The sequence below is a fragment of the Mytilus californianus genome, unplaced genomic scaffold (genome assembly GCF_021869535.1).
Source record: "Mytilus californianus isolate M0D057914Y unplaced genomic scaffold, xbMytCali1.0.p SCAF_6, whole genome shotgun sequence".
NCBI classification, from domain to species: domain Eukaryota; kingdom Metazoa; phylum Mollusca; class Bivalvia; order Mytilida; family Mytilidae; genus Mytilus; species Mytilus californianus.
The window spans coordinates 94,152,648-94,163,603 of NW_026262712.1; positions in this window are offsets into that span (position 1 = coordinate 94,152,648).

A 10,956-nucleotide genomic window follows, 5' to 3' on the forward strand; every position below is an offset into this window, starting at 1 on the left:
GTAGTATAAGGTAGGGGAAGAAGGGGGAGGGGTGAAGAAAATAAGGTCTACAATGTCGGGTCTTTTTATAACCGACTATACGGTATGGATTTTTCTCATTGTTGAAGGCCGTATGGTTGCCTATAATAATTGCTTACATCCACATCATTTAAGGTAGCTTGGGTGTCTAAATGTTGGACGATAAATTTTTCTTAAACTTCTGTAAAAGACTTCTGGGTCAATGTAATTTCAAATTTCAATATAAAAACTGGGAATCACGGACCTTGTTTTTTCGTAATAACGCATTGAAATTAACGAAATTTGGGTTATTTGATATTGTTGATATAGGGGAAACTGAAGTTTTCCTTATTGCGAAAACATTAAACGATAGAATTGGCTAAAATTCGATGAGAGAATTGCTTTTCATTAATAACTCCGAAATATCAAATAAAAATAGGGGGTCACGGGCCTTATTTCCCAAAAATTTTAAATATACTTTACGACACTTAATTTTTTGATAGTCTAATCTTTAAATTTCAAGTTTTAGGTATTTTGTTGCATATTAAATGATACTTGGTAAAATATTTTTAAAACAAAAAAGTATTTTTGCAACATGATCAGAACGGACGCTCAGAAAAAGACACCCGATCTACCTTAAACTGTGGCAGATAGTTGTCTCATTTGCAATCATACCACATCTCCTTATTTTCATATTATATTAACAAAACTGCAATTCATTTGCATTATATACAGGAACAAGTTATATAAAAAAATCCGATCTGTTTTTCTTTGCTAAAATTCATATGCGGGTTCTTCTTTTGACCTTATTACAGCCATAAAAATTCTCAAGATAATATGCAGATGCAGTTTTCTTATTTTTTGGGAGTCGTGCATGTGGATATTCAACAAATAATGGTACAAGAAATTATTTCGTTTTTTACTTAAAATCTCCAGCAAACATTATATCATGCTTTGTCGTGTAGTTAAAGAAAGTGAAAGCGATCGAGACAGGAAATTTTTAAAATAAAATTGCAGAGTTGTGTCACGTGCACGTGTGTGAACCTGACAAATAAAATGGGTTTTGTGCGCAAGACCTCGAATAGTGCCGGAAATGGTGAGGATGAATAGCTGCAGCAAATTATATTCACTTTTTTAAAATACAAACATGCAGAAATAAGATTTTAAAAAAGACGTGTATACGCGATCCCAATATTATAACCGATTATTTAAATACGCATAGAATCATTCTGTCAACGCTGTGTTAACCGGGACAATTTCAAACTTGATATTTGATTCATAATTATTAGAACAATACAATATAAAAATAAGAAGATGTGGTATGATTGCCAATGAGACAACTCTCCACAAGAGTCCGCAAATGACACAGAAATTAACAACTATAGGTCACCGTACGGCCTTCAACAATGATCAAAGCCCATAGTCAGCTATAAATACAAGCATTTCAAAAAAGATGTGGAACCCTGTCCAATTAAGAAAAGATGGAGTTAAAGACTATACAGTAACTTTCTTTCACTTGCAGTATATTTATTTGCCAATTTGCTTTTTTTTTGGCAGCAGAAATATCCTTAAAAAATACTCAGTTTATTTCCTTATCAATTGATTACGCTTGAGCATTTGCAATAATTAGGAAAATGGGTTATAAATCATTCGTAAATATAAATCAACATGTAGACATCTTATACGTTCAGGTATTTCACATCCAATATTTTATGGTAATATTCTTTACAAAGCACAAAAATGTCGGCATTCACCCCAAAAGCTAACCAAACCTTTAAACAGACTTATTCGGAAAGGATATAGTTACGATACTGTTGTCAGGTCATTAAGGATTACATATTTTGGTATTATAATTGATTCACTCATAGGGTCTTTGCATCGGAAATAAACACTATTATTCTAAAACCAGTTGTTGGCATGATACGGGTTATGTTCTTCTCATATATTTTATGATTGTATGATACTAAACCCCTAACGGGAGGGATTGTACTTGATTTTCATATGATGAAGACATAATCTTTCAATCAGTTTAATTGAGGTCTGGAGCTGGCATGTCAGTAACTGCTAGTAGTCCTTTGTTAATTTATGTATCATTGTCTTTTTGTTTAGTTTCTTTTGTTACCTATTCTGACATCGGACTCGGACTTCTTTTAAACTGAGTTTTACTGTGCGTATTACTATGTGTTTCTTTATTTTACATTGGCTAGAGGTATAGGTGGAGGGTTGAGATCTCACAAAACATGTTTAACCCCGCCGCATTTTTGCGCCTGTCCCAAGTCAGGAGCCTCTGGCCTTTGTTAGTCTTGTATGTTTTTTTTAATTTTAGTTCATTTTTATGTTTTGGAGTTTAGTGTGACGTCCATTTTCACTGAACTAGTACACAATTTTATTTAGGGGCCAGCTGAGGACCACCTCCGGGTGCGGGATTTTCTCGCTGCGTTTAATAACCCATTGGTGGCCTTCGGCTGTTGTCTGCTATGTGGTCGGGTTGTTGTCTCTTTGACATATTCCCCAGTTCCATTCTCAATTTTATACACACTCAGGATTTTGTTACGACACTGTACGGTATAATAGCGTTATATAGAGTAGAAATTGTGATGACGTTACAGTAGACATCAATAACGTCGCCGAATGTTTTTTATTCTTTCCGCTAAAAGTCAAACTTCCACAGGATATAGCTTGAAAACTAGCACGGTTGCTAAGGACTTTCTTTGCACCAATGGGTTCGTCGTTCATTTTTGAATGGCATATCGATTTTTTAAAAAATTCTGTGGACCAACGAATTAGAACATCTGGATAAAGTAAAAATATCTGCCGATTTTTATGATTTTCCCTATATATCCTTTGTATTTTTGGCGTATCATGCTGTTAATTTCAACAGCTTGTATCTGAAAAACGAAAACGGTTACCCCCTTTTTTTATTTTATTGTCTGATGTATTTTTACAAGCAGAATCCACATGTAAAATTAAAAAAAAATCTGTGGAGTAGTTAATTACGTACACTTCGCCTTAATACGTTCGGTAAAACCTATTTTGAGAAATGTTTGATGTGGTTCATAAATGTTTCTCGTTTCTCGTTTTTTATATAGATTAGACCGTTGGTTTTCCCGTTTGAATGGTTTTACACTAGTAATTTTTGGGGCCCTTTATATCTTACTGTTCGATGTGAGCCAAGGCTCCGTGTTGAAGACCGTACTTTGACCTATAATGGTTTACTTTTATAAATTTTGACTTGGATGGAGAGTTGTCTCATTGGCACTCATACCACATCTTCTTATATCTAATTAACGCATTTTATTGTTTGCAATGGACAAGATTCCTTAGGACAAATCGCTCATTTCTAAAAAAGGAACATGAAAAAAATATATTCGAATAACATGTACAGTGGTAAAAACTTAATTGTCGCATGAAGTTTTAATTTTTTTAACAAGGCTGAGACTTTGTTTTGCTATACCTAGTTCGACAGTTCATATCGGTCATAGTGGAGTGACAGCTCAAAAAGAAAAAAAAGTGCTTATTTTACGACTTGAATGGACCAGCATAACTGCAGGCTAAAACATGATTTTTTGCAAAGCCAATTCATTAGTCTTACTTTTTTGCCCGGTCGTAGCCATTTCTTACGGTGCAGTTTTACATAAAATGGAAAGAAGAAGACCGGTTGATTTTTTCATTCAAAAAGCATCTTAACAAACTAATTACCTTTGTTTCTTTTTTTATAGTCCTCAAACTCTTGATTTGGCATTTTATGAAAGTTTAAGTGCTAATGCATATGGTAAAACTATATAACTCCTTCTATTCAGCCTTTTTTTTTTTTTCGTTTTCATTCAGTTTAAAGAATATGCACTCTGTTTTATTTCCACCGAGTGGTTACAACATTTGTAAATTTACATTACATCGATATGTCCGTTTTTGTTTGTGTTAAAAAGTGATAAAACTTCATTCGGTAAAGTTATGAGACCACTCCAGCTCAGTTTTTCTAATAAATTTACGTTTTTCGACATATTTTTGATAGACATTATAATTCAGTGAGTTTTCGGATTTATATCTTTTACCGATACGAAGTATATTTACTTTTTATTGACAAATCGCTTCAGAACTGTATCATACAGTTGTTCGCGTTTGTGCCAATTAGATATGTTAGGATTGATATTTTTGTATCATAGATTTATTGAACAACGTTCTCAAAAGTTTTTGACTGATAAATTTTGGTCAAAAGATATTTTATCGTGTTTTTGATAAAGTTTAGAATAGATTTGTTTCTAACAGTTGAAGTCAAATTAGAGCACATAAGTGTTATTCTCGGAATAGGTCTACTTTTAGTATAGTCCACTAATGCTGACATCTTTGCAAGCTAAAAGAAGCCGTGCTTCAAAGACCTGGTGTTTTTTAAATACATATCAGTTTAAAACAAGTAAAAAACGTTCCTGTCTAACTGCAAAAGGAACCTTTCATAATGCTGTGAATTCAAGAAAAGAAGATGTATTTCACCGACTCCATGAAGTTAGTATAGTTCGCCTGATGATGTTCATATATATAGGTATCATTGTCACAAATCTTGTAACAAATCATACACTAGGATGATAAATTTAGAAAAGTTTACACAGCCTGACATTTTAGATGATCATACAGATACTGTCCATGCTGATGATCAGCCATGGTGTTCGTAGTCTGTTCTGACCAGGTCAATGTCCACGCCTTTTGACTGGACTGCTAGTATTTTCTGCATAAATCATAGAAACGCGACACACATCTACGATATACTGAAACAGACGAAGGACTCCAAAACATAATAGAAATATCGGACAAAAAATAACATTTAGAAATAAAATCACTTCTTTTTCACAAGAATGTAAAACAAATGCCCTTTACTACAAGACTTGCATGGTAAATTTTTTCTTAGCACTCTGGGAAAAAATATCAAACGACGAGTTGAATGTTTAACGAGAATGATTCTCATAGCCTAATTGGTGACATCTATAAAGACTTGCATGTTCACAACAAGCCTATGTCATGTCTTTTCTTTTGGGAAAATACTGCTGCTTCCTTCTTCACAAATTGAAAACAACGTTCGTTTCAGCCAAACTACAGAGTAGGTTAGAAAAAAATTATGGAAAATCAATTATTATACAGAAAAAGAAAACGGCAGGTAGAATCAAATGTAGGGTTCAGTAGTTCAATCTAAATATATGAAGCCATTCATACAGCTAGCCATTTAAAATCTGGATAAATACTGTCAGAAATTGAAACTGATATTGAGACAATAACTATGAATGAAGACCAAACATTACATGCAGCCACTTTAACAGTTCCTAGTTAAATGCAGTCCTGATATATCAAATGGGACTTTCACAACACCATCTGAAATATTTCTTTCATATTCCCCACAACACACTCCTTGCTTAAAAACAAAGTTTTTGTCGAGGATAATTGATTCTTAAACTTACAATGCTTCTAAACCTTCTGACGACAAAATGTGAAAAATCTTGTCAATAGCAGAAAAAAGTAAAATAACAAAAATACCGAGTTCCAAGGAAAATTCAAAACGGGAAGTCTCTTATCAAATTGCAAAATCAAACGCTCAAACACATCAAACGAATGGAAACAACTGTCATATTCCTGACTTGTTTAGATGTATAGTTACATTAAGCAGCTAACTTGTTTTTATCCCATTTCATCTTGAGTTGGCATTACAACTACACCATGAGTTTGGATAAAAAAAATATGATTGACAATCAAAATTTTCATGGTTTTTGTGAATCATACTCGGAAGTACGAAGATATAACACTAGATTTGAAAATTTGTAAATAGGCAGAATCAAAAGATTTCATATGAAGAAACAAGGTATGTTCAGCAAAATGCAGAGCAAACAAAATGTTGTGCACTTTGCATGTTAAAGGACCCTTGCTGCAACTCTTTCTGAGAGGTCCATAGTAGGCTGCTGAAGTCACAATTCCTTCCCATACAATCACATTAGTCATAACAAAAATATACGCTAACCTATCAGTACTTCATTTAAACCATTTTATTCAGTTACCTAGTGAAATATTTGCCGCTTGCAACCGGTATATAATTTAACAGAATCAAAATTATATTCGATTCTTTTATAAGAAACTGCTTAAAATTCAGAAATATATATCTAAATGTACATGTTATGTAAAAAATATCAACTGAAAGCCTTTTCCTTTTTCGTCGTTGGCTTTTTCTTGTTGCCCACCTAAAATTCCCTAAAAAGGGGCAAATTGACTCGAAAATGAATTGCTATTGTTTATTCTTTCGTTAAAAGAGTAATGTCTTGCCTAATTCACAATTCAGATATTTTTTTCTGACTTTTTAATGTGAAAATTTTTAACTCTAATGTAAAACTCAACTACCAAACTTTGGCCTCAAATTTTAGAAAATTGCACTATTTTTCGATTTTACGACCAGGCAAAAATTAAAGTTTAAACACTTCTCTATATGAAAATCATAATTTAGCCTGCAGGTAGAGAGGTCCATTAAAGTTGAAAATTTGTTGGCTTGGTCATTCCACTATCACTCTAATTTCCTGCTCCAAAATATTTTAATTCACCCATTAATAACGGACGTACTTTTAGATGTTGTAATTAACACATCAAACAAATACTATTATATACTAGTTAACAAAATAAACGCGGACACGATTATTTGTTTTTGTATTTCTTTTCCTGTTTAAGGATGTAGTCAGGTTAAATTAAAGAAATCTTGAATTTGAAATTGATACTATGAATCAGAAGAGCATTAATTAAGGAACAAAATAAGCTAAAAATATTGATAGGTTATGAAGCTTCTTTTTCGAGATATTTGATTTTTTTTAAATGGCGGGAAAAGGGTGACTCGGACTTTTACCTTATATTAAGCATTGGCATTATTTGGGTCTGAAATAGTAAGAAAAAAATCTATGGTTAAATGTTGGTACCTTTTATGAGCTATTGTATCTTCTATGAAAAGAAAGGTGGGTGATATGGGGCAAAATATTTTACCCAGTATAGAAGGAAAAAACTCAAGGAGTCCGAACATCTGACAAAAAATCCTAAACCTGACATGACTACATCCTTAATTAGAAACAGTTGTATTTTTCTATTTAGAAATACACCAAAACAGAGAATCTAAATATTTGTTATAAACGTTTTTACGTTTTACGTAACGTCACATTCAATGTATTGTAAATTTCGCCTGTTTATCGAATGGACCCTTGCGCAGACATATTTTTAAATCACATGAGGTCATCTTTATCAGCCATCGGGCATGTACGGGATGAACTTGAAGACGTGACCGCCATTGCATAAACGCACAGGAAATGCTTGAACAATTACAAATCGCTATTCATAAGGAAAGTAATAGTGTACTCCACTTTATCAATTAATAGACTAGATTGGTTGATGCATCGAAGATGTGAAGCTGTAGTTTTGTTAAGAGGAGCTCATACCCAATATCATCTAGATCCCACAAAATAACATTGCGTACTTGAACTTTTATCCGATCTTTTGTACATCTTCAGATTCTTTATATTTTTATTGTGTTTGCCATATTGTTGGTAATAACTTTTGTTATTATGATTTATTAATATTGTTGAAAACAAAGATTTCTAAAGTCGTGAATCGTTTCTTTGGTTGATTAGTATATATATTTTTTCACTGCAAAAATGTCAAACCTTGGTGAAGAAGTAAAACCTATCTGTTCATTTATTTTATGCAATGTACTCTGTTCAATGGATACCCGTCAGCTTTCGTTGGGTCTCCTTAATACCTTATGTGGCGTGGTCAAATACATCAAAGAGTTGATGGTCAATACTTAAAACAGTTGAATGATCTTTCATCTTGATTAACGATGACATTTTATACGGTACATGGGAAGCACTGTAGAGTTGCAATACTATTGAAAAGTTTATGAAAATAATCAGTAAACATAACAACAGCAATTAAAGCGCTGTTCCTTTGCTTTTTGTGTGTTTTTTTGCTATGTATGTACTGATTTTGTGTCATGGATTGATACCACATATCTTTTGTTTTTATTTTATAAAGCAAGGTTTGGTATAAAATAAACAACAGGTGTTAATAGAATGATTTCATGAGAAAGTTTACTGGTAATGTTTAGCATAGATATATAGCTATGCACATCTATAAGTTTTCTATAGAATATTAACTTTTATCTTACCTCCTATACATTTCTAGGAATATGATTGGTTAAAAGTAACCGAGCGAATTCAAGAATGTGTATTTTTCATATGGGGTTAGAAGGCGTGGTTTATTTCAATACACGGTTAGTATTGGTGTTACGTCCCTTTGTAAAAACAACACGGTGTTGAGGAAAAATCTGAAAGGTTTCAACAGACAAAGAAATTGATGATGAACAATTGAAATAAATTCATAAAACACATTTAAAGCTAACAAGTTGTTATTGTTGGCATTTGTTTTTGTATAGACCAATGGAAGTAGGTTCTTAATACTAAGTATTGAAGACTTGATCTCTTTGATATGCCACTAGTCTTAATACCACATGTTAAGATAGTCGGTAAGATAAATTCGTTACACAGTGTGCTAGTGACCTAATACGCTATATATGGAGTCAGTAAATTCCATATGGGGATTTGAGCTTCGCTCTCACCCCATATGGAATTTACTGACTCCATATATATCGTATTAGGTCACTAGCACACTATGTAACTAATAGCACACACGCACTTTATTCAAGAGATTGTATTTGTGATCACTCATTGTATATCATACATAATTAATGAATATTAAAGATGTGAACTTTAAACAGACTTATACTAATATAAACAGCAATAACTGTCCTTTCCTAGATTTTGATATTTCAGTTTTACATTGTTATTATTTTTATCGGTATAAATATTGATTGTGTTATCAATAAAATATAACCCAACTAAATATAATTGTTATACAAATATGTACATTCACGGTCCTACAATCTGTCGATACCTTTATCTTGGCATTCTACAAGGTCATCTCTTAACTGTTAATGACGTCTTTATACTAAATCCATTGGATGTTGCATGTGTACTGATTGATATTCTTATCTCAGATACATGATTTTTATTAGTTGCTATTGGCTGTGAACTAGCTTTCAGTAACTGCGAGTACTCTCAGACCTGTACTTTGTGTCTTTTGTGTTTTTGTTAGTATTTTGTGCTTGCTATAGATCTGATGAGTTAAGCCCTTTTCGACTGATTTTTATAGTTGTTATTATGCCGTACTGTTAATCCATTGTCCCAGTTTAGGGGAGGGTTTGGCGTCAGCAAACTTGTTTAACCCCACCACGTTCTGTATGTACCTATTCCAAGTAAGGCTATATATATTTCAGTGGTTGTCGTTTGTTGCGGTATATCATTTTTTTTTCGTTTATTGTTTTGTATATATACATCAGGCCGTTAGTTTTCTTATTTGAATTGTTTGAATTTTTTTCATTTTGTGGCCTTTTATAGCTTACTATGCGGTATGGTTTTTTTCTCATTGTTGAATGCCGTTCGGTTACCTTTAGTTGTTAACTTCTACGTCATTTGGTCTCTAGTGGTGAGTTATCTCATTGGCAATCATACCACATCTTCTTATTTTTATATTGACATTTAATAACTAGTGGATTAAGATGGAAAAATATTATAGCTTATTCACTATGTTGACGGGTTAATGTCTTATGAGACAAGACTAGATTATGAATTACACGATCCCGGACTCATAGTCCGACATGAACAATAAACAGTTAAAAGTATACCCATTATACTTGATCTAAACGGTAGAGATTGATTTAAAATTAAATTTTCTGAAAAAAATGTCTCCTAGTTTGATACGATATTCCACAGATTGACTTTACTTTTTCAAAATAAAGTTCTGCATATGAGGAAATTGCTTATTCAAAGGTTCTTCAAAGACAAGTTAAAATAATATTTTTGAAATTTTTTACGATCCAAATCGCTTGGCTGACCGCTACGAAAAAGCGGCTTTCACAGTTTGAATGACTTCGCTTCCACTTCTGAATTTACATCGATTTGCTGGGCATTAGCTACATATTGTTTACGTGTTGCATTCGTGATATTTCATTGTTTTATAAGTTCATGGGTTGTTTCAATCTACCAACTCGTCGCTCCTTCAAAACTGTTCGTATTTTCATTTCCAACTGTCACATGCAGTCATGTATTAGAGCTATAGATTCATCATTTAGTATTGTTTCAGAACAAAACCATGATAATGCCTTATCATCGTTATAAAGCCGTCATATTTAAAAGTAGCAACACGACAGGTGTCCCGAGTAGAACAGTAACTGCTTATCTAAATGTGTTTATAATGCCAGTAGCAGATATTATTTTCTTGTATTTGTCAAAACTTATTTCTTATTTGATCATTTATCAATAGACATCGATATTTCACATGAACCTATTGTGTTACAATTTTGAATTATCTTAAATGGTGTTATTAAATCCAATGTTCCATGACTGAGGAAGGATAACTGAGATAACATCTGTTATTTTGGACAACTTTAGTTATATCATCTGTTTATGTCAACTCCACTCCCGCAACAATGTTTCATTTCCTGAAAATGTTCTCAAAAGTTCATCGGTCACGGCATTGTTTTATTACTTTGGCTGCCCTGAACGTCATAAATCTATTCAATAAGCAGGAAGTTTTGATGAATAAGGAAACAATTTGTTGATACAAATCAAAAACGAACGGAAATTGATACGAATCAAATCATTCCTAATCCACACAATGATGGTAAGTTAAATCTGGTTTTTTTTCCTATAAACTATCTTATTCTTTTTATAAATTGAAAGGACTTTTGTTGTTTATTTGACAAGACATTACAATTCTAATTATCAACTGCATCAATAATTAATATGGCATGGACAAAAGTGACATTAGAAATTAATAATACACAAATTGTTATGTTAAAATATGATTATTATATCATTTCTTTCCTTAGATGCC